Source organism: Coregonus lavaretus (assembly GCF_964263955.1).
Source record: "Coregonus lavaretus genome assembly, chromosome: 7".
Classification (NCBI taxonomy): Eukaryota; Metazoa; Chordata; class Actinopteri; order Salmoniformes; family Salmonidae; genus Coregonus; species Coregonus lavaretus.
The window spans coordinates 25157775-25182839 of NC_139994.1; positions in this window are offsets into that span (position 1 = coordinate 25157775).

Genomic DNA, 25065 nt, shown 5'->3' on the forward strand with positions numbered 1-25065 from the left:
GATCATGGAACGGGCAGTCCTTCCCCGGGAGGAAGAGCAGCTCCGTCTTGCCAAGGTTCAGCTTGAGGTGGTGATCCGTCATCCATACTGATATGTCTGCCAGACATGCAGAGATGCGATTCGCCACCTGGTTATCAGAAGGGGGAAAGGAGAAGATTAGTTGTGTATCGTCAGCGTAGCAATGATAGGAGAGGCCATGTGAGGATATGACAGAGCCAAGTGACTTGGTGTATAGCGAGAATAGGAGAGGGCCTACAAGTGTGAATAGTGTTAGTTCAAACAGCGCTACACCCCAAACATTTACAACCCTTTTTTATTGATTTGCGCGTGATATCAATGGAAGTGATTAACAAAAAAAGTGTTGCGTAACACTTACCGCGTTGGCGACCCACTTGAATTAAAATACAACACTTCAAAATGTAGGCCTAACTAGCTGTCTTCTACAAATTGTCCTCTAAGCAGTGATGTACACATTATTCACAGATTCCATTTGGTTTTTGAGCTGTGTTAGTTTTAACAGGACGTGCAACCTCACCTCCCCCTCTCGCACAATTCATTTACATTTACATTTACATTTTAGTCATTTAGCAGACGCTCTTATCCAGAGCGACTTACAGTTATTGAGTGCATACATTTTTCATCCCTACGATTTCAATGTGATATCGATATGAGTGATTGACAAATAAATGTTCTCTTTCCGTTTTGGTCGACCAACAAATAAAACTGTATCACTCCAAAATCTAGCTGACTGTCTTCTGCAGGTTGTCCTCTAACCAGTGATGTACAAAACATCCAGCCTCCATGTGTTTTTTTGTTGTTGTTAGTGCATACAACCTGATATCCCCCCAAATCGATATCAGTGATTTATTGCCACAAATACAAGTAATATGATTACTATTGTTACACGTGTATGTGCATATAATACATTTTATGTTTAGGTTTTCAATATATCACAAACAGTTTCTGCATATTGGTTATTGATTTGGACACTTTAAAACTGTGTTTTGACATTGGGCTATTTATCAAAATGTCTTGTCAACAGGAAGCAGCGTCAGCATCATTTTCAACCTTTGGAAATATAATTTAACTTTCAACATTAATTTCCAATGGTAAAAACTGCTGAATGATTCCAAAAGCGTGCTGCAATGTATTTCTATAAATCACCAAAACGGATTTGCCCTGCCTTCTAAAGGCACATACAGTACCAAACACTAATACTCACCCGACAGACAGGACAGGTGTGGACCAGTGCTGCCTTGGCTGAAGTCTTCTGGTCTGCTGCTGCTCCCTTCTTCTTAGCAGCTGCCGCCTTGGCGTTCTTTTGCCTGGGTTAAATCTTATGTTGCCTGCGAGCCTACCTGAAAGAAACAGATGTAGAAATATGCAACCCATTGGCACAGTGCCTTCGGAAAGTATTCAGACCCCTTGACTTTTTCCACATTTTGTTACGTTACAGCCTTATTCTAAAATTGATTAAATAATTTGTTCCCCTCAGCAATCTACACACAATACCCCATAATGAGAAAGTGAAAACAGGTTTTTATACATTTTTGCAAATTTATTACAAATAAAAAAACTGAAATAAAACATTTACATAAGTATTCAGACACTTTGCTATGAGACTCGAAATTGAGCTCAGGTGCATCCTGTTTCTATTGATCATCCTTGAGATGTTTCTACGACTTGATTGTAGTCCACCTGTGGTAAATTCAATTGATTGGACATGATTTGGAAAGACACACACCTATCTATATAAGGTCCCACAGTTGACAGTGCATGATAGAGCAAAAACCAAGCCATGAGGTCGAAGCAATTGTCTGTAGAGCTCCGAGACAGGATTGTGTGGAGGCACAGATCTGGGGAAGGGCACCAAAAAATGTCTGCAGCATTGAAGATCCCCAAGAACACAGTGGCCTCCATCATTCTTAAATGGAAGAAGTTTGGAACCACCAAGACTCTTCCTAGAGCTGCCCGTCCGGCCAAACTGAGCAATCGGGGCGAAGGGCCTTGGTCAGGGAGGTGACCAAGAACCCGATGGTCACTCTGAGTTCCTGTGTTGAGATGGGAGAACCTTCCAGAAGGACATCCATTTCTGCAGCACTCCACCAATCAGGCCTTTATGGTAGAGTGGCCAGACGGAAGCCACTCCTCATTAAAAGGCACATGACAGCCCGCTTGGAGTTTGCCAAAAGGCTCCTAAAGACTCTCAGACCATGAGAAACAAGATTCTCTGGTCTGATGAAACCAAGATTGTAGTATTTTTCCTGAACGCCAAGTGTCACGTATGGAGGGAAACCTGGCACCATCCCTACGGAGAAGCATGGTGGTGGCAATATCATGCTGTGAGGATATTTTTCAGCGGCAAGGACTGGAAGACTAGTCAGGATCGAGGCAAAGATGAACGGAGCAAAGTACAGCGAGATACTTTATGAAAACCTGTTCCAGAGTGCTCAGGACCTCAGACTGGGGCTAAGGTTCACCTTCCAACAGGACAACGACCCTAAGCACACAGCCAAGACAAGTCTCTGAATGTCCTTTAGTGTCCTTGAGTGGCCCTGCCAGAGCCCGGACTTGAACCCGATCGAACACCTCTGGAGAGACCTGAAAAAAGCTGTGCAGCAACGCTCTCCATCTAACCTGACAGAGCTTGAGAGGATCTGCAGAGAAGAATGGGAGAAACTCCCCAAATACAGGTGTGCCAAGCAGGGGCGGTGTGTTCATTAGGGCGATATGGGCGACGCACTGCCAAACGGGAAAAGGAAGGGATTTTTTTTCTAATCAATTATATCACAGCAACAGTAGTTATCAGTGTTCTAATCTAGAAGTCTGATCTGCCACTAAATGTCCAATCAGGCTAAAGTCGTGCTTCAAATGGCCCCGCCCCCTTTGGGGCGATTTCAGTCAGGTTGAAAATCGCCCAGAAGTCTCTCATAGCCTGTCATGTAAAATCTTTTTTTTTCAAATATCAGAGCTTTCAATACAATCTCTATGGGTTTCTGAGGGCTTGCACTTACGCGCTTTCGTCATACGTAACATAACCATGAACGTAACTAAGAAAAGAGCGGGTAGCAGCGTCAATCAATTCACGTACTACTATCAACATGGCTAGTCTTCAGTGCAACTCGATTGTGTCTTTGAAAGAAGTTCACATCAAAGACCATTCAAAACGAGCTACTGTAACTGGAGTGTATGCTAGCCGTCATGAGGGAACATATTGTGGAGGAGGTGAAGTCGGCGAACTTCGTAGCTATCCAAGCTGACGAGACCACGGACGTTTCTACACAGATAAAGCTGGTGCTTGTGCTGAGGTACATAGATAGCAACCACAAAGTGCAGGAGCGCTTTTTTGAGTTCCTTCCCATCTCGGAATCAACCTCAGTCTCAATCGCCAGTGTGCTTTTGGAGAGACTGAACGGTCTTTTTGCCATTCAATGGGCCAGGAACGTCTGAATGCACTGGCCATGCTTTCCATGGAGAGTGAACTAGACCTCAGCATGCCTGATTTCAATGAGAAAGTCATTGACCGCTTTGCTGCATTGAAAGAGAGAAGAGAACAGTTTCAGTACAAGTAATGTAGCCTCTCTCTCTCTTTGTGTCAGAGTGGTGTGTGTAGATGAGTGGAAGGAATCAAGCGCAGGATCCAGGATGACTTCAATAGTCTTTATAGTACGTTCAACACGTGAACAAAATAGTCGCCAACCCAACCGGGTGGCGCAACACAATTACGCACAAAACACAGTGCGTAAAACACAAGAAAAGCGCACGCAGTGCGAACTCTCGGGACAAGCCAACAACGAGAGAAAATACCCTAACGAGGCAGTCTGACAATAAACAATCACGCATAACACCTGACCCAAACACACGAACTAAATAAGGGAAACAATTAAGACACAAATAAGGGACAGGTGTTATGAAACAGACAAAACCAACAGAACATGAAACATAGAACGGTGGCAGCTAGTACTCCGGAGACGACGACCGCCGAAGCCTGCCCGAACAAGGAAGAGGAGCAGCCTCGGCCGAAACCGTGACAGTACCCCCCCCTTGACGCGCGGCTCCAGCCGTGCGCCGACCCGGAGCTCGGGGACGACCCGGACGACGCGGAGCAGGACGCGCAGGATGACCCCGATGGAAATCGGTCAGTAGGGACTGGTCTAAGACGTCCCTCCTTGGCACCCAGCACCGCTCCTCCGGGCCGTACCCCTCCCACTCCACGAGATATTGAAGACCCCCCATCCGGCGTCTAGAATCCAGGATGGACCTCACGGTGTACGCCGGAGCCCCCTCGATGTCCAACGGGGGCGGAGGAGTCTCCTCAATCTCAAAGTCCTGGAGTGGACCAGCTACCACCGGCCTGAGGAGAGACACATGGAACGAGGGGTTAATATTTTTGTAATCAACAGGTAGTTCTAACCTATAACTCACCTCGTTCAATCTCCTCAGGACTTTAAATGGCCCCACAAACCGCCGACCCAGCTTCCGGCAGGGCAGGCGGAGGGGCAGGTTTCTGGTTGAGAGCCAGACTCGATCTCCAGGTGCGTACACTGGCCCCTCACTGCGGTGTAGGTCGGCGCTCGTCTTCTGTCGACGTATGGCACGCTGCAGATGGACGTGTGCAGCGTCCCACGTCTCCTCCGAGCGCCGCACCCACTCATCCACAGCGGGGGCCTCGATCTGGCTCTCATGCCATGGTGCCAGAACCGGCTGGTACCCTAATACACACTGAAAAGGGGTTAGTTGGGTGGAGGAGTGGCGAAGAGAGTTCTGTGCCATCTCGGCCCAGGGCACATATCTCGCCCACTCCTCCGGCCGGCCCTGACAGTATGACCTCAGAAACCTACCCACATCCTGGTTGACACGTTCAACCTGCCCATTACTCTCCGGGTGGTACCCCGAGGTAAGGCTTACCGAAACCCCCAACCGTTCCATAAATGCTCTCCACACCCTAGAGGTGAACTGGGGGCCTCGGTCAGACACTATATCCTCGGGTACCCCGTAATGCCGGAAGACATGGGTGAACAGAGCCTCAGCGGTCTGTAGGGCAGTGGGTAGACCCGGCATGGGAAGGAGACGACAGGCCTTAGAGAACCGATCCACAACGACCAGGATGGTAGTATTCCCCTGTGAGGGGGGGAGGTCGGTAACAAAATCCACCGAGAGGTGGGACCAGGGTCGTTGTGGAATAGGCAGGGGTTGTAACTTACCCCTGGGCAAATGTCTGGGCGCCTTACACTGGGCACACACCGAACAGGAGGAGACATAAATCCTCACATCCCTAGCTAACGTTGGCCACCAGTACTTCGTGCTAAGGCAGTGCACTGTCCGGCCGATACCCGGATGGCCAGAGGAGGGGGACGTATGAGCCCAACAAATGAGGCGATCGCGTACCTCGAGCGGAACGTACGTCCGACCCACAGGACACTGTGGAGGACTCGGGTCGGTGCGTAACGCCCGCTCGATCTCACCATCAACCTCCCACACCACCGGAGCAACCAGACAAGACTCCGGTAGTATGGGCGTGGACTCAACTGACCTCTCCTCTGCGTCATACCGCCGAGACAGAGCATCTGCCTTCCCGTTCTGGGACCCAGGGATGTATGTGATCTTAAACACAAACCGGGCTAGGAACATAGTCCAACGAGCCTGGCGAGGATTCAGTCTCCTAGCTGCCCGGATGTACTCCAGGTTACGATGGTCAGTTAGAATGAGGAAAGGGTGTTGAGCCCCCTCGAGCCAATGCCGCCACACCTTTAGGGCCTGTACCACGGCTAACAGCTCCCTGTCTCCTACGTCATAATTCCGCTCCGCCGGACTGAGCTTCTTAGAGTAGAACGCACAGGGACGGAGTTTAGGTGGAGTGCCAGAACGCTGGGAAAGAACGGCCCCTATCCCGGCCTCTGACGCGTCCACCTCTACTTGGAACGGTAAAGAAGGATCCGGATGCGCCAACACCGGCGCCGAGGTAAACAGGTCCTTTAGTCTCCCAAATGCCCTGTCCGCCTCAGCTGACCACCGCAAGCGCACCGGACCCCCCTTTAACAGAGACGTTATGGGAGCTGCCACCTGTCCAAAACCCCGGATAAACCTCCGGTAATAATTCGCAAAACCCAAGAACCGTTGCACCTCCTTCACAGTGGTTGGGGTCTGCCAATTACGCACAGCTGACGCCCGGTCTACCTCCATCTTCACCCCTGACGCAGACAACTGGTAACCCAGAAAGGAGACCGACTTCTGGAAAAACAGACATTTCTCTGCCTTGACATATAGGTCATGCTCCAACAGCCTCCTCAATACTCGGCGCACCAGGGCTACATGCTCAGCACGGGTAGGACTATACACCAGAATGTCGTCGATGTACACAACTACTCCCTGTCCCTGCATGTCCCGGAAAATCTCATCGACGAAGGATTGGAAGACTGAGGGAGCATTCATCAACCCATATGGCATGACTAGATACTCGTAGTGTCCGGAAGTCGTGCTAAACGCTGTCTTCCATTCATCGCCCGCTCGAATGCGTACCAAGTTATATGCGCTCCTAAGATCCAATTTTGTAAAGAACCGCGCACCGTGCAGTGACTCCGTCATAGTCGCAATCAGAGGAAGTGGATAGCTGTACTTCACTGTGATCTGATTGAGACCGCGGTAATCAATACACGGGCGCAGACCTCCATCCTTTTTCTTTACAAAAAAGAAACTTGAGGAAGCGGGTGAAACGGAGGGCCGTATGTATCCCTGTCTCAGAGACTCAGAGATGTATGTCTCCATAGCCTTTCTCTCCTCTTGAGACAAGGGATACACATGGCTCCGCGGGAGAGCTGCTCCTGACTGGAGATCTATCGCACAATCCCCCCGTCTATGAGGCGGCAGCTGCGCCGCCCGAGTCTTACTGAACGCCAGTGCCAAATCCTCATACTCGGGGGGAATCTGCAGTGCTGGCATTAGATTCGGACTCTCCACCGAGGTCGCCCCTATGGAAACACCCAGACACCGCCCCTCACATTGAGCAGACCACCCTTTAAGAGCTTTCTCTCGCCACCTAATAATAGGGTCATGAGTCATCAACCAGGGAAGACCCAGCACTACCGGATACGCAGGAGAGTCAATCAGATAGAGCTGAATTCTCTCCTCATGACCCTCCTGCGCCGTCATCTGAATGGGTGCTGTGACTTCCCTAATCAACCCAGACCCTAACGGACGGCTATCTAGGGCATGGACGGGGAAAGGTTTATCCACTGGAAGGAGGGGAATCCCTAACTCTATACAGAACTGGCGATCTACAAAATTCCCAGCTGCGCCTGAATCTACCAGCGCCTTATGCTGGGAACGAGGTGCAACCTGTGGGAAACAAACAGGCAAGGTTAGGTGCACGACAGAAAGCTCTGGGTAAGCAGGGCGCCTACTCACCTGGGGGGACCCCCCAATGCGTGACCTGCCATCTCCCTCACTGGAGGACCCGCCCCAACACCTAGCCGCGGTGTGTCCTCCACGACCACAGTTGGTGCAAGGGCCAGGTCCCCTCGGGCTCCTCCTCCTCCGTTCCCTAGCGCCAGCACCTCCGAGCTCCATAGGGCTCGGCTCGGAGGTGCTGGAGAGTGGAATGGGCGAACCCCCCCCTCCGGGACGCCCACGGGTGGCGAGCAGGGTATCCAACCGGATGGCCATGTCGACCAGCTGGTCGAACGTCAACGACGTGTCCCTGCACGCCAACTCTCGCTGGACGTCCTCCCGGAGGCTGCAGCGGAAATGGTCGATAAGGGCCCGCTCATTCCACCCTGCATCAGCCGCTAGGGTCCGGAACTCTAAGGCAAAATCCTGGGCGCTCCTCATCCCCTGTCGGAGGTAGAACAGACGTTCCCCCGCCGCCTTCCCTTCCGGTGGATGGTCGAACACAGCACGGAAGCGGCGGGAGAACTCCGCATAGTTCGTAGTAGCGGCGTCCATTCTCCTCCACTCGGCGTTGGCCCACTCCAACGCCTTGCCGGTGAGACAGGAGATGAGGGCTGAGACGCTCTCGTGTCCCGAGGGCGCCGGGTGGACGGTGGCGAGGTAGAGCTCCACCTGCAGCAGGAATCCTTGACACCCGGCAGTGGAGCCGTCGTACGCCCTCGGGAGCGAGAGCCGAATCCTACTAGGTTCCGGAGATGAGACGGGGGGGCTGGCCGATGGGGCTGGTTCGGTTCCTGGAGGTGTGGGAACCCCGCTGGTCTCCCATCGGTGCAGAGTATTCATCACCCCCTCCAGGGCATGACAGACCTGGTTGATGCGGTCCTCCTGACCACGAAGACGTTCAGCCATCTCGGCCGTCGGCGCGGTCGCTCCTGCTGATTCCATGGTGGTGATGCGTGATTCTGTCAGAGTGGTGTGTGTAGATGAGTGGAAGGAATCAAGCGCAGGATCCAGGATGACTTCAATAGTCTTTATAGTACGTTCAACACGTGAACAAAATAGTCGCCAACCCAACCGGGTGGCGCAACACAATTACGCACAAAACACAGTGCGTAAAACACAAGAAAAGCGCACGCAGTGCGAACTCTCGGGACAAGCCAACAACGAGAGAAAATACCCTAACGAGGCAGTCTGACAATAAACAATCACGCATAACACCTGACCCAAACACACGAACTAAATAAGGGAAACAATTAAGACACAAATAAGGGACAGGTGTTATGAAACAGACAAAACCAACAGAACATGAAACATAGAACGGTGGCAGCTAGTACTCCGGAGACGACGACCGCCGAAGCCTGCCCGAACAAGGAAGAGGAGCAGCCTCGGCCGAAACCGTGACACTTTGTCCCTCCCTGTCTGTCTCTTTAACACACACACGCCCAAATCAGTTCACAGTTGATGTTGTTTAAAATAGTTATTTTTCATTTTTAAAAAAGTTAAAAAATAATAATAATCTGTTCATGTTCATTTTTACAAATCTATACAATTGGCCAGAATATGGTTGTTCATATTTACAAATCTATACAATTGGCCAGAATATGGTTGTTCATTTTTACAAAGCCATACAGATAGCTGTGTTTACCTTTTCTATAAATTATTTTCAAATTCTGTTTTCAGGCAAAATGTCTCACTGTTCATTTTCACAAATCTATACAAGAGGGCAGAATATGGAAGTCTATAAAAATTTCTTATTACCAATAACTTGCATCAATGTTTTCAGTAGCCTCTATCAAAAGCTCCTGCTTGCTTGTTGTGAATTATGCTCAGGTGCACATATTTCCAATTCAACCATGAGGCAAAAAATGTGGTAAAAGCTATTGTTGATCCTGCAATCTGAACAAATACCAAGATGCTGTATTTTCAGCTGATATTTCATTTGTTTATGGAAATGCATATTGTTTATGCAGTGTTGAGGAATGTGAAAGAACACCCTTGATTATTTTTACAGTGATAACTTATTTTGCTTTTGTAAGCCAACACTTTTGAGATCAGTCAATAAATGCTTCTGGCATTGACTTATATGCTGCCCCTGTCTTCATGTTGTTGCTGGACATATCTTTTTTAAAATGTGTGTAGGTCACCTAAATCATCAGAAAAATTGCCCCCCCTGAGAATTTTTTCAGGAGCCGCCACTGGTGCCAAGCATGTAGCGTCATACCCAAGAAGACTTGATGCTGTAATCGCTGCCAATGGTGCTTCAACAAAGTACTGAGTAAAGGGTCTGAATACTTATGTAGATGTCTTATTTCAGTTTTTTATATTTAATAAATTAGCAAACATGTTTAAAAACCTGTTTTTGCTTTGTCATAATGGAGTATTGTGTGTAGATTGATGAGGAAAAATAACAATTTTATCAGTTTTAGAATAAGGCTGTAACGTAACAAAATGTGGAAAAAGACATGGGGTCTAAATACTTTCCGAAGGCACTGTATTTATCTGTATCTCAGTCTTGTGAGCACTCTAGCCATCCATGAAGAGACTATACAAGTGAATTTAGCTACACAAGTGACTAGCCAGCTGACAACTAAACATGAGGTTCTGGAAGATTATATAGCTAGTAGGGTTGACCCCATTTATTTGACTGGTCGATTGTTTGGTCGATAGGCTGTTGGTCGACCAATATTTCTTTAGCGGAGCAGTAGCAAAAAATTAATGTACAAATATCATGGTGTACAAAACACCTGTCTGATTCGCACCAGTCTCAGTGGACTAATCCATTGTGGAGGCCGTGGGGATGGCACAGTCCATCACTCTAAGACGTGTTACTGAAATTGCATATGGTTATATTACATAAGAACAATGGTGCAAGAATAAAAATAATATTATTTTATAACAAATGCACTTTCTCCCGCGTTGGATAGTGGTCACTGTCTGCAGTTCTGAAACACATCAGTGCTCTGTTGAATTGGTGCCTTTTCCTAGACCATGTTGCTATGTGCATAATAGCACATTTAATCCGCGTATTGTTGTTGAGAACAATGTGGCGGAGGCAGCAGCAGAATGAAGAGATGAGAAAACAGCCCTTGCCTTATTGTCTAAGAAAAGTGAGGAGAGGAAACCCGACTTAATTAGGTCAATAATCAATAGCTTAACTGTTAAATGTGCCTGGCTTTATAAATGATCCATATACAGTTGAAGTCGGAAGTTAACATACACATTAGCAAATACATTTAAACTTCACCATTACTAACATTTAATCCTAGTATAAATTCCCTGTCTTAGGTCAGTTAGGATCACCACTTTATTTTAAGAATGTGAAATGTCAGAATAATAGTAGAGAGAATGATTTATTTCAGCTTTTATTTATTTCATCACATTCCCAATGGGTCAGAAGTTTACATACACTCAATTAGTATTTGGTAGCATTGCCTTTAAATTGTTTAACTTGGGTCAAACATTTCGGGTAGCCTTCCACAAGCTTCCCACAATAAGTTGGGTGAATTTTGGCCCATTCCTCCTGACAGAGCTGGTGTAACTGAGTCAGGTTTGTAGGCCTCCTTGCTCACACACGCTTTTTCAGTTCTGCCCACAAATGTTCTATAGGATTGAGGTCAGGGCTTTGTGATGGTCACTCCATTACCTTGACTTTGTTGTTCTTAAGCAATTTTGCCACAACTTTGGAAGTATGCTTGGGGTCATTGTCCATTTGGAAGACCCATTTGCGACCAAGCTTTAACTTCCTGACTGATGTCTTGAGATGTTGCTTCAATATATCCACATAATTTTCCTTCCTCATGATGCCATCTATTTTGTGAAGTGCACCAGTCCCTCCTGCAGCAAAGTACCCCCACAGCATGATGCTGCCAACCCCCGTGCTTCACGGTTGGGATGGTGTTCTTCGGCTTGCAAGACCCCCCCTTTTCCTCCAAACATAACGATGGTCATTATGGCCAAACAGTTCTATTTTTGTTTCATCAGACCAGAGGACATTTCTCCAAAAAGTACAGTCTTTGTCCCCATGTGCAGTTGCAAACCGTAGCCTGGCATTTTTATGGCGGTTTTGGAGCAGTGGCTTCTTCCTTGCTGAGCGGCCTTTCAGGTTATGTCGATATAGGACTCGTTTTACTGTGGATATATATACCTTTGTACCTGTTTCCTCCAGCATCTTCACAAGGTCCTTTACTGTTGTTCTGGGATTGATTTGCACTTTTCGCACCAAAGTACATTCATCTCTAGGAGACAGAACGCGCCTCCTTCATGTACGGTATGATGGCTGCGTGGTCCCATGGTGTTTATACTTGTGTACTATTGTTTGTACAGATGAACGTGGTACCTTCAGGCGTTTGGAAATTGCTTCCAAGAATGAACCAGACTTGTGGAGGTCTAAAGAACAGTTTCTGAGGTCTTGGCTGATTTATTTTGATTTTCACATGATGTCAAGCAAAGAGGCACTGAGTTTGAATGTAGGCTTTGAAATACATCCACAGGTACACCTCCAATTGACTCAAATTATGTCAATTAGCCTATCAGAACCTTCTAAAGCCATGACATCATTTTCTGGAATTTTCCAAGCTGTTTAAAGGCACAGTCAACTTAGTGTATGTAAACTTCTGACCCACTGGAATTGTAATACAGTGAATTATAAGTGAAATAATCTGTCTGTAAACAATTGTTGGAAAGATTACTTGTGTCATGCACAAAGTAGATGTCCTAACCAACTTGCCAAAACTATAGTTTGTTAACAAGAAATGTGTGGAGTGGTTGAAAAACGAGTTTTAATGACTCCAACCTAAGTGTATGTAAACTTCTGACTTCAACTGTATATCTACAAAAATAAGTCAGATCCTGCTTCTGTTGCCTGTTTGAGTGTTTGTTTAATAGCCTAATGGTTCGGTGAGCACCAAGGCTCACACAACAACATTTCAAGTAAACGATTTCACAAATTCGGCTGTTTTTAATCTTTGCTTTGCTGTAATAAAGGCTATACACTTTTTTTTCGTTAGAACAGCCTCTCTGGTATCTTTATAATTAATTTAGTGTTGTTTACATTGTTCCAAAGTGTCAGAATTAATAATAATGATAATAATAATAACCCTGCTTTTTCTTGATATCCTTCTTATTTTTATTATTACTAATATTATTATGATCATCATTATAATAAGTATTGCCATTATCATTAGTAGGCTTAGTATAGCAGCCCGAGCTGTAGGCCTAAGAGCATATCCTGTTTAGTCTTAATACTGTAACTTATTTAGGCCTATATTTCAATGCTTATATAGGCTACTGTATCAATCAATCTTTCATTCGTTCATGTCATCACACAGCATATGAGTCATTCATGATTTGAAATGCAATCAAGCATGTTAGTTTTAAAATAAAATAAAGCGAGCTTAGAATAATTAGCTTAAACAATAAGCCGTTACATTTCGGAAATTGCATTCACAAATGAATGTGACTGTTTTTAGTCTTTGCTGTAATAAAGGCTTAGCAAAAAAACTTTACAACAAACTCTCTGGTACGCTTATAATGTAGTTATTGTTGTTTACGTTGTTCCAAAAGGTCCGAAAATTATATTGTAATCTACGCAGCACCTGTTTGGCACACATAATATGCATGCAGCGCTTGCTCCTTACCTTATTTTTCTTGATCTAGAATATTTTCCACAACTAGTTAAATTTATTCCACACATTGACTTCCCCTTGACCTCATGAGCAACCAGTAAACATTCCCAGTTTCGAGTTTATTTGTCACGTCCTGCACCCCTGCAGTCTCTATGTGGACACAGAGGAGGGTGAGCCTCAAAGAGTTAATACTATGGTCAGGGTCAGGAAATGCTCTGCAGATGGGGAGGGTATTTCCCACAAAGTGGATTTCTTGATTATTATACCATTGAATAAAGAGGCAAGTTAACTCAGAATACTACACCAATACCTGTGCAGTAGCAATGTAATGTCATATAGTATTTGTAATTGTTTAGTAAATACATAGAAATGGAGATATGCTGTTTTGGTGTACCTCAAGATTGTATCACTCTCTCTCTCTCTCACACACACACACACACACACACACGCACACGCACACAAACACACACACACATTGTTTTCTCTCTATCAGACCAGTCCTTGTCAGCTGGGTGGGTAGGCTTGGTGGGTCGAAGGGGCCCCTGCTCCAAACAGCCCTTCATGGTGACCTTCTTCAGGGCCAGCCAGGTCCCCTGTCGCGCCCTGAATCCCAACCCCCGCAAGAAGAAGCCCAAATATGACCGTCCCCTGCCCAGTATACATGGTGAGGTCATACAAGGTCAGGGGACAACACTGGTTTTTGGTGTTAAGCTTGTTTTTGCAGAGTTTAAAGGGATAGTTCATCCAAATTACAAAATTACTTAACTTGCGTTTACATTTAATTGTGTCTTTATTTTAAATCCAATGCATCCAAAGCATGCTTAACAGTCTGTCCTGTCTCATAACATCTTTTTTGATCCCTTTCAGATCACAGCCACGTCAACAGTGGGCGTCAGGCTTGTAAGAGACAAGAATTATATGTGAGCTTTAGTAACCTAGGCTGGAAGGTGAGCTTCTGTCTCCCTTAACTACTCAATCTACTGAATAGATAATATCATGATCTAACATTGTATCACCTTATTTGCTGTAACACACAATTAGCAAAATAAATAACAATGTAAATCACAATATGGGGATGAGGTAGTTGGGTGGGCTAATTACAGATGGGCTGTGTACAGGTGCAGTGATCAGTAAGCTGCTCTGACAACTGATGCTTAAAGTTAGTGAGGGAGATAAGTGTCTCCAGCTTCAGAGATGTTTGCAGTCCGTTCCAGCTATATGCAGCAGAGAACTGGAAGGAATGGCGGCCAAAGGAGGTGTTGGCTTTGGGGATGACCAGAGAGATATACCTGCTGGAACGCATACTACGGGTGGGTGTTGCTATGGTGACCAATGATCTAAGATAAGGCGGGGATTTGCCTAGAAGTGATTTATAGATGACCTGGAGCCAGTGGGTTTGGCGACGAATATGTAGTGAGGGCCAGCCAACGAGAGTGTACAGGTCACAATGGTGGGTAGTATATGGGGCTTTGGTGACAAAACAGATGGCACTGTGATAGACTACATCCAATTTGCTGAGTAGAGTGTTGGAAGCTATTTTGTAAATGACATCACCGAAGTCAAGGATCGGTAGGATAGTCAGTTTTACGAGGGCATGTTTAGCAGCATGAGTGAAGGAGGCTTTGTTGAGACATAGGAAGCCGATTCTAGATTTAGCTTTGGATTGGAGATGCTTAATGTGAGTCTGGAAGGAGAGTTTACGGTCTAACCAGACACCTAGGTATTTGTAGTTGTCCACATATTCTAAGTCAGACCCGCCGAGAGTAGTGATTCTAATCGGGCGGGCGGGTGCAAGCAGCGTTCGATTGAAGAGCATGCATTTAGTTTTACTAGCGTTTAAGAGCAGTTGGAGGCCACGGAAGGAGTGTTGTATGGCATTGAAGCTCGTTTGGAGGTTTGTTAACACAGTGTCCAGTGAAGGGCCAGATGTATACAAAATGGTGTCGTCTGCGTAGAGGTAGATCTGAGAGTCATCAGCAGCAAGAGCGACATCATTGATATACACAGAGAATAGAGTCGGCCCGAGATTTGAACCCTGTGGCACCCCCTTAGAGACTGCTAGAGGTCCAGACAACAGGCCCTCCGATTTGACACATTGAACTCTATCTGAGAAGTAGTTGGTGAACCAGGTGAGGCAGTCATTTGAGAAACCAAGGCTATTTAGTCTGCCAATAAGAATGCAGTGATTGACAGAGTCAAAAGCCTTGGCCAGGTCGATGAAGACGGCTGCACATTACTGTCTTTTATCGATCGCGGTTATCATATCGTTTAGGACATTGAGCTTAGCTGAGGTGCACCCATGACCAGCTCGAAGAGGGGGATGACCGCGGCAGCTTTCCAAATCTCTGGGGATCTCAGACGATACGAAAGACAGGTTGAACAGGCTAGTAATAGGGGTTGCGACAATTTCGGCGGGGTCCAGATTTAGCAGCTCTTTCAGGACATCAGCTATCTGTATTTGGGTGAAGGAGATGTGGGGGCGGGGGGGGGGGCATGGGCAAGTTGCAGCGGAGGGTGCAGAGCTGGTGGCCGGGGTAGGGGTAGCCAAGTGGAAAGCATGGTCAGCCGTAGCAAAATGCTTATTGATATTCTCGATTATCGTAGATTTATCGGTGGTGACAGTGTTTCCTAGCCTCAGTGCAGTGGGTAGCTGGGAGGAGGTGCTCTTATTCTCCATGGACTTTACAGTGTCCCAAAACGTTTTGGAGTTAGTGCTACAGGATACACATTTCTGTTTGAAAAAGCTAGCCTTTGCTTTCCTAACTGATTGTGTATATTGGTTCCTGACTTCCCTGAAAAGTTGCATATCGTGGGGGCTGTTCGATGCTAATGCAGTACGCCACAGGATGTTTTTGTGCTGTGTCACGAACCGGCTCAAGTTCGTAACAAAAGGGAGACACGTGGAGACAAGGAATACCTAAAATATATATTTATTAGCTAAAGTAAACTAAATCAAATAACAATGGTGTGTGTAATCAGTAATCAGTAGTGTAAGTGAGTGTTTGCAGGCATAAATGTAATAATGCAAAGTGTTGAAAGGTGACAAAGCAAACACCCAAAAAGGCCACAAAACTATCACAACCAAAGTCAAAGTATCTGCCTGGAGAGAGTCTCCTCAATGAATGTGGAAGAGGTCCATTTATGCTGGGACACACCCGGCCCAGGTGTTTCCCATGTAGCTGACGACCCTCCCAACTCCGCCCACCAGCATCCTAATAAGGAAACAAGAGCAAAGAGAGAATACGGCAGACAGAGTGGGAGGGTCGTCACACCCCCCCCCCCCCCCCCCATAAGACCGGGGACCAACAAGGACCCCGGACCAACGTACCAGCCCCTGCGTCCCAAACCGACAATTTGTACATGTTCACCCCTCCACTTGCCCCACCCATCATCCTCCTCTCCAGACCTCAGCAACCTTTACACAGGAAGCAACCTTTAAGAGGAAAGAAAAACACAAGACTAGGAGGGGACAAACAGGAAAGATAGAACATGACATAATCAAACAATGGTCGGTCACATCAATATTCATGAACAGGGCGCACGAGAGAGCGCATCAGCAATCACGTTATCAGTCCCCCGGATGTGCCGCACATCTAGATGGAAGGATTGTAAAAATAAACACCATCTCATTATCCTCTGATTAGGACACCTCATGGACCTAAAAAATGTGAGAGGGTTATGGTCGGTGTAGACCACAATAGGTACTACACCCGATCCAACATACACTTCAAAGTGTTGTAGCGCCCATATAAGTGCTAATGCTTCTTTTTCAATGACCGAATAGTTCAACTGATAATGGTTAAACTTTTTGGATAAAAAACTAACAGGCCTCTCAACCCCAGCCACATCTGCTTGCAGCAAAACTGCACCCGCCCCCACATGACTAGCATCCACCTGCAAGGTAAATGACAAATCCACACGAGGAGCAGCCAGTACCGGAGTTGAAGTAAGCAACCTCTTTGCATCTTCGAAAGCCTGTTGACAATGAGAAGACCATACGTACACAGCCTTAGCTTTCAGCAAATCTGTCAAGGGAGCGACCACAGTAGAGAAGTTCCTACAAAAACCACGATAATACCCAATCATTCCCAAGAAACGCATCAGTTCCTTTTTAGTAGTTGGTAGTGGAAAAGCATCAATAGCTACCACTTTAGCCCGAACAGGACGCACTTCACCCTGCCCAACCACCTTTCCAAGGTATGTAACAGTCGCCTGAGCAAACTCACATTTAGCCAAATTTATCGTGAGACGACCCGCAGCCAAACGTCCGAACAAGGCTTGAATACGGGACAGATGTTCCTCCCAAGTATCTGCATATATCACTACATCGTCCAGATAAACAGCGCACCCGGCCAGACCAGAGACAACCCTGTTCATAAGTCGCTGAAAAGTTGCAGGCGCATTACGCAGTCCGAAACTCATAACCGAATACGAGTACAGACCAAAAGGTGTAATAAAGGCAGAGATTTCACGTGCCCTACTCATCAGTGGCACCTGCCAATAGCCCTTTAACAGGTCAAATTTGCTCACAAACTTAGCTGCGCCGACTTGATCAACGCAGTCCTCCATCCGAGGAAGAGGAAATGAATCCGGCTTAGTGACATCGTTTACCTTACGGTAGTCCGTACAAAATCTGTTTGTTCCATCCGATTTACTGACCAAGATACAGGGAGAAGCCCAACTGGAGAAAGAAGGCTCTGCTATTTTACTCTCCAGCATGTATCTGACCTCAGCATCCAGACAACGCAGTTTCTCTGAAGAAACTCTATAGAACTGTTGACGAATGGGGTCAGCATCTCCAATGTCAATATCATGTTCTATTAAGTTTGTACGTGTTGGTGTATCAGAAAACAACCCTGGAAATCTCCGAATCAGACCAACCATCTCTTTCCGCCCATCAACAGGTAGATGAGTAAGAAGGCTATCTAAAATCTCCAGTGTCTCTGAATTCTTCAATCTACCCTGCAGTATGCAAACGTCGGGACCAGAAACATCTTCCTGCTCCTGCACAGACCTAGCATGACCAGAATCCAGGGAATAAACAGTATCAGCCAAAAGAACAGCCCACCGTTCTCTGTAGACTCCCCCTGTTCAGTCTCAGAGGAACGTGCATAATAGGGTTTTAACAAATTTATATGGCACAGTTGGTGTGCTTTCCTCCGTTCTGGAGTGGCAACTAGATAATTTTGCTCAGTGTACTGGCGCAAAACTGTATATGGACCTTGAAACTTGGCTTGAAAAGGAGAACCAACAATTGGCAGCAGAGCCAGAACCTGATCACCTGGACTAAAGTGACGAGGCTCAGCTCGCCGATCATATATGCACTTCGTCCTGTCCTGTGAAGATGATAGCTTCTCTTTAGCCATTTCACCAGCGGCATACAAGCGTCGCCGAAAATCACACACATATGATAACAGGGACTGAGGAGGCTCGGGAGACTTCCAGTCATCCTGGAGAACAGATAAAAGCCCACGCACCCTATGTCCAAACACTAGGTCATTTGGGCTAAAACCTGTGCTCTCCTGTGAAACCTCCCTAGCAGCTAACAGTAACCAAGGCAACCCCTCCTCCCAATCCTTATCCATCTCAGTACAATAAGCTCTCAACAAAGACTTAAGCGTTTGATGGAAACGTTCCAGTGCTCCTTGACTTCGGGCATGATAAGCGCTAGACAAGTTGTGTTTAATATGGAGTTGTTGGAGAACCTGTCCAAAGAGATTAGAGGTGAAATTAGATCCTTGATCACTTTGAATGACCTTAGGGATTCCAAACAGTGAGAAAAACTGAGTCAAAGCTTTTAACACAGACTTAGTCGTGATAGACCGGAGAGGATAGGCAGCAGGAAACCTAGTGGTCTGACACATCACAGTCAACAAATAATTACTACCCTTTCTGGAACGAGGCAGAGGACCAACACAGTCAATAATCAGATACTCAAAAGGTTTACTGAGTACAGGAATAGGGAACAGTGGTACCGGCTTAATAGCTTGATTAGGTTTACCAGTTAATTGACAGGTGTGACAAGTTTTGATGAAATCAGAAACATCCCTCTTTAATCTTGGCCCAAAAAAATGTTGTAATATGCGATTGTAGGTTTTTCTCACACCCATATGCCCAGCAACGTCGTTGTGAGAAGTTGTCAGCACCAACTCACGAAGCTTAACTGGTACCACAACCTGACTAATCGCCTCCCCCAGAAAACAACTACCATGAGACATCCACTTTCTCATCAGGACCTCCTCTTGGAGAAAATAGCCCTGTGCGACATCTCCCAACTGTTCCACAGGCACAATTTGGTCCCGCAACTCTTCTAATGTAGGGTCAGCCCAGGGCTATTTTAGTTGTGGGATACAGATAACGGGATAACAGGGAAAACAGTAACAGACTTCTTTATGGTATTCTCGCTAGCCAGTTCCGTGACCAAGTCGTCAGGGATCATAGAATGCGTCACTGCACACGCAGAAAACACCTCTGGAAAATTCTGCGCACTCTCATCAGGAATCCCTACAATTGAAGGCTTAGTGGAAACCACTAAAGATGGAAACACGATAGGCCACACACGCTCCCCAGCCAAGTTATTTCCAAGGATCATGTCAATACCCTCAATAGGCAATGAAGGACGCACCCCCACAACAACCTCACCTTTCACCAGTCCACAATCCAACATCAGTTTATGCAATGGAACTGACAGAGTGTTCAAACCTATTCCCCTAATTAGAACACTATTCCCCGAATCAGTCTCCGCAGAGAAGGGTAACACAGATTCCAACACAAATGATTCAGAGGCACATGTGTCTCTTAGGATCTTTACTGGCACTAGGTTCTTACTTCCTACCATAGACACAAAACCCTCCGTAACGAAAGGTAAATAGTCGGGATCAATATAACCTTTCACCTGGCTCTGGGCATGAGACAATGCGTCAGGAGTGAACTGATGTGGAACAGGCGCTGCTAACGCTGCAGGCCTCGATTTACCATAAGCACCTGTACTGAATTTACCTCTAGACCTAAGAATCGGACATTCATTCTTCCAATGACCTAATTCTTGACAGTAGTGACACTCTTGACCAACGTCAGTTTTACCACGGGTATCAGGCTCAACCCTAGTTGAATGAAACTCTGCCCGGGAACCGAAGTATCTCGGCGAGCGAGGCCCAAATCTCTGCGAACGCCCCCACTCACTCCGAATACGGGGTTCTGCAAAAACATTTTTGTGAGTCAACACATATTCATCTGCCAAAACCGCAGCTTCAGCGACAGTCTTTATTTTTCGTTCGTTAATGTACGTCGCTATACGATCAGGGATTGTGTCCTTAAATTGTTCTAACATAATCAGATCACACAGCCCTTGGAAAGTCATAACTGCAGAGGCAGAACACCAGCGATTGAACTGTGAAGATAATATTCGTGCAAACTCAACATGAGTCTGCTGATCATCCCTTTTTAAAGTTCTAAATCGTTGGCGGTAAGCCTCAGGGACCAATTCATAACTCTGTAACACAGCCGTTTTAACCTTCTCATAACTAACACTGTCTGCTACACTAAGAGCTGAATATGCTTCTTGCGCTTTACCAGTCAGCACACACTGCAACATCAAAGTGCGATCAGAATCAGGCCAACTCCTAGCGTCAGCAACACGCTCAAACAACGAAAATAATGTCTCCGGGTCCTTTTCATTAAACTGGGGCAACAACCGTAAATTCCCAACAATATCAAATGTGTCTGGATTACGACCAAAAGAGGAACGACCCCTAGGTAACTCTGGGTCACCTTCCCAGAGCAAACTCTCCCCTGAGAGCTTTCCTTCCCTAACCAACTCTAGTCGCTCTTGTTGCAGCTTGATTTTAGCACGCTCCATATCCTGTTTAAATTCCAATTCCCTTTCATATTTTACCCGATCATGCTCCATTTTAGCTCTTTGTCCATTTCGTTCATGCTCCATTTTAGCTTGTTCATGCTCCAGCTGTAACAGAAGCAGTTCTTTCTGCTGTTCAAAGAGAAGACTACTATGACTAACCGATGGAGCGGTCATTGTAACATATCGGGGAGACAACGTGTCCTCAGCAGAGGCTGCCCCAGTGGTAACATCCAGAATACCACTCTCCATCAAATTGGCCTTCAATATTAACCTAATAGAATTTTTTAGACGTTTATCACTAATTTCAATCTTGTAGTGTTCAGCAACCTTCAACAGCTGTTCTTTAGTACATAATTCTAACAGTTCTTCTGATGGAAAGCGAATGAACTCATCTACATTAGACGCCATAATCAGAAAAAAAAAAAATATATATATATCATAATAATCTTGCTCAACCCCTCTGCTGAGCACACCAGACACAAGAGAAATGACAATCACACCGAGCACCACAGAAGAGAGCTGGGATATGAAGCTTCCCCAAAACCTACAATAACTCAACCCTAGTCTTCGTGCAGATTCGCGGTGGGTAATTACGCACTGTAGCCCGCTGGCAAGGAATTAAACCCCCCAGCACGCTGGTAGATTTCCCCAAGCCACGGATGTGCCCCCGAGACAACTGCTCAGTCCACTGACACCACACAAAAATAACAAACATTTAACCATGCCCAACGTATCCCAAAACAAAACACGTCACTAAGCCTATCAGGGGAAAAAGCTATAGCTCCGGGTAGCAAATGTCACTACCCTACCCAATCTCCCACTGAGGTACACAGCCGATTGTACTCACCTCCTCAGACCGATGTCCCAACAGCGAGTAGAGCAAGAGTTTCCAGGCTGGGCAGGGACTGGAAACTAACCAATGTACTCTCTCCAACGCAGTACAAAACCCAAAGGCAACCAATACTGGGCCTATCAAACTCAAACAAACTAACAAAATTTACAAAGAAAGACCCTACAGAATTGGACATTAACTCCACGTTCTCCCAAACACAACCAGTTCAAGATCCCGGACGAGCCCCCACTTGTCACGAACCGGCTCAAGTTCGTAACAAAAGGGAGACACGTGGAGACAAGGAATACCCTAAATATATATTTATTAGCTAAAGTAAACTAAATCAAATAACAATGGTGTGTGTAATCAGTAATCAGTAGTGTAAGTGAGTGTTTGCAGGCATAAATGTAATAATGCAAAGTGTTGAAAGGTGACAAAGCAAACAACCAAAAAGGCCACAAAAATATCACAACCAAAGTCAAAGTATCTGCCTGGAGAGAGTCTCCTCAATGAATGTGGAAGAGGTCCATTTATGCTGGGACACACCCGGCCCAGGTGTTTCCCATGTAGCTGACGACCCTCCCAACTCCGCCCACCGGCATCCTAATAAGGAAACAAGAGCAAAGAGAGAATACGGCAGACAGAGTGGGAGGGTCGTCACAGCTGGTCAAGGGCAGTCAAGTCTGGGGTGAACCAGGGGCTATACATGAACTCTAACATTGGTTTCAATGGGAATGACGGTAAATGGCTCAGACATTTATGGCAAACTGAAACTAAAATAACCAATTTACCTGAGTCTACAATGGCAGCCTTAAAATAGAGTACGGATAGTGAGAAGTAACTTTCAAGACAGAAGCAATTGTGCCCTATAGTGGTGGACTTTATACTGTACCAGGTTACTACACAACTAACATACACTGAGTGTACAAAACATTAGGAACACCTGCTCTTTCCATGACATAGACTGACCAGGTAAATTCAGGTGAAAGCTATGATCCTTTGAACGGGGTATGGTAGTAGGTGTATCAAGAATTGTCCACCACCCAAAGGTCATTCAGCCAACTTGACACAACTGTGGGAAGCATTGGAGTCAACATGGGCCAGAATCCCTTTGGAACGCTTTCGACACCTTGTAGAGTCCATGCCCCGACAAATTGAGGCTGTTCTGAGCAACAGGGGGTGCAACTCAATATTAGCAAGGTGTTCTTAATGTTTTGTACACTCAGTGTATGTAGGCCTCCATGTTTTTAAATAGTACAGTATCACACATCACAGTACAATGCCATAAAGCGTGGGCCTGTAGTACATGTAAATCAACTTAAAGTTGGTTTTTATTTCCATATGCAAAGAATAAAGCATCATTGTTCATGTAATAATGTAATATTAGCCTCATAACAACTCCAGGAATAGGAAATAGTGATGAAATAATCAAATAAATGAAAAGACAGAGACAAATGCTTTTGAACTACTATTTATTTTTATTTAAAAATGTAAAATTCAGAGCAAAGTGTCAGAAGAATCCTGTGGGGAGAGAAAACAAGAGAATACATGAATTTAATAGGTGTGAACTAATCAGGGTTCAACGAAGCACTTCAAGTCCTCAATGAGAGAGAGAGAGAGAGAGAGAGAGAGAGAGAGAGAGAGAGAGAGAGAGAGAGAGAGAGAGAGAGAGAGAGAGAGAGAGAGAGAGAGAGAGAGGAGGAGAAGTGTGGCCCTTCAGGTCTCTGCAGTAGGACTACATGCTGGCCATGAGGTACTCGAGGTGGTACTCGAGGAGGCTGGAGAGCTCAGTGACCAGAGACTCTCGGTTAAAATACCAGGCCAGCTGCTGCCCAAACATGTCATCTAGCAGAGCCATCAGCCCGCCCTGAAGGGAACACCACACAACACATAGAAAATGGCTCTGAGCTACTAGCTTATCAAGAGGAGAGAGACAATGAGAGTTACTCCCCCTAAAACGGCATTGAAACCCTGTTAACCAGGAACGAGTAAAGAGGAAGTAAACTAGTAATAAGGAAGAAAACAGGAAGTAAACTCTTGACTCTTACATTGAGCAGCAACAGGTATCTCTCAGCCTTTGGCTCAATGCTGGCAACAGTGGGCAGGAAGGAGTACAGGAGAGTGTACAGACGCTCCATGAACCCACCAGGTTGCTAAAGTAAACAGAGGAGGAGAGAAGAGAAATTGAAGTGAAATTGCTAATAGACAGACATCTAAACATTTACCAGCGAGATGCTACTTACCACCATCAGGGATTTCTGAGCTGTCATCATCCCAAACAGCACCAGCTCAAAAAGGACATCTATCAGGTTAACATGATGGATCTAGGACAAGAAAACACGTTTGGAGAAAATAGGAATGATTTCAAATAGATCAGCTACTGTGCCGTATAAAAGACATGCATGTGGAAGAACTCGAAGTGAGACTTGAAAGAGTTAATTAACTCACATTTGCCTCAGCCAGCTCCCTCTCAATGTCAATCTGCTTGGAGGGGTCACTCAGGTAGTCCACAAAGTCGTTATAGGCACGGATGAATTCGGCCTCGTCCTATCACAAAGCAAAGAGCAGTGATGTTAGTGCACAGAACACATTTCCCACCGAGGACGCTCTCTTTCCCTTGAAGGACAATGAGTTAGTGAGCTACCATCTGTTTGACCTGAACCAGTGCGCCCAGTAGGACCTTTCCCGCCACAAACAGATGGTTCCTACTCAGGGTGGAACCGAGCAGGGTCTAGAGAAGAGGGAAGAGTTAGGGTGAGACACCCATCTTACTCTAGGAGACAGACAGAACAGGAAGACACAGAGAGTCAAAGAAAAGTGGGTCCACTCACAGTAAAGGCCTGGCGCAGGGAGACGAGCCTCAGGCCGATGTCCTCCACTCTCTTGGTGGTAAGGTAGAGGCTGTGGAAGAGAGGGAATGGAGCATGTCAATGGGGGATAACAGCATTGTGACCACTATCCTTCAGCATCTGACAAGCTCAGACTATACACACATTTAGAGGGACTCACTTTAGCAGAGGAACCTCCCTCTCCTCAGGCAGCAGGTCCTCCTCCCAGCCCTACAATAACAGAACAATTATTCAACATCAGTGACCAATGTAATGACATGACAAACAATGGGTCAATCGAAGGATCTTAATGCTACTAGTCAATAGTATGTGTGTGTGTAACATCTGACCTCATAGCAGTTGTGGCCCTCAGGCTCTGGCTCAGTGAACTGCTGAGTGGTGGGCGTAGAGACGGAGGCAGCCTCCGACCACGCCGAGGAGGAGAGCAGCCCATCCAGCCCCATGTGGAGAGTGGCGTACACCACCGAGACATCAGTTTGCTGCTCAAAACACACACACACAACACACGTTAATAGA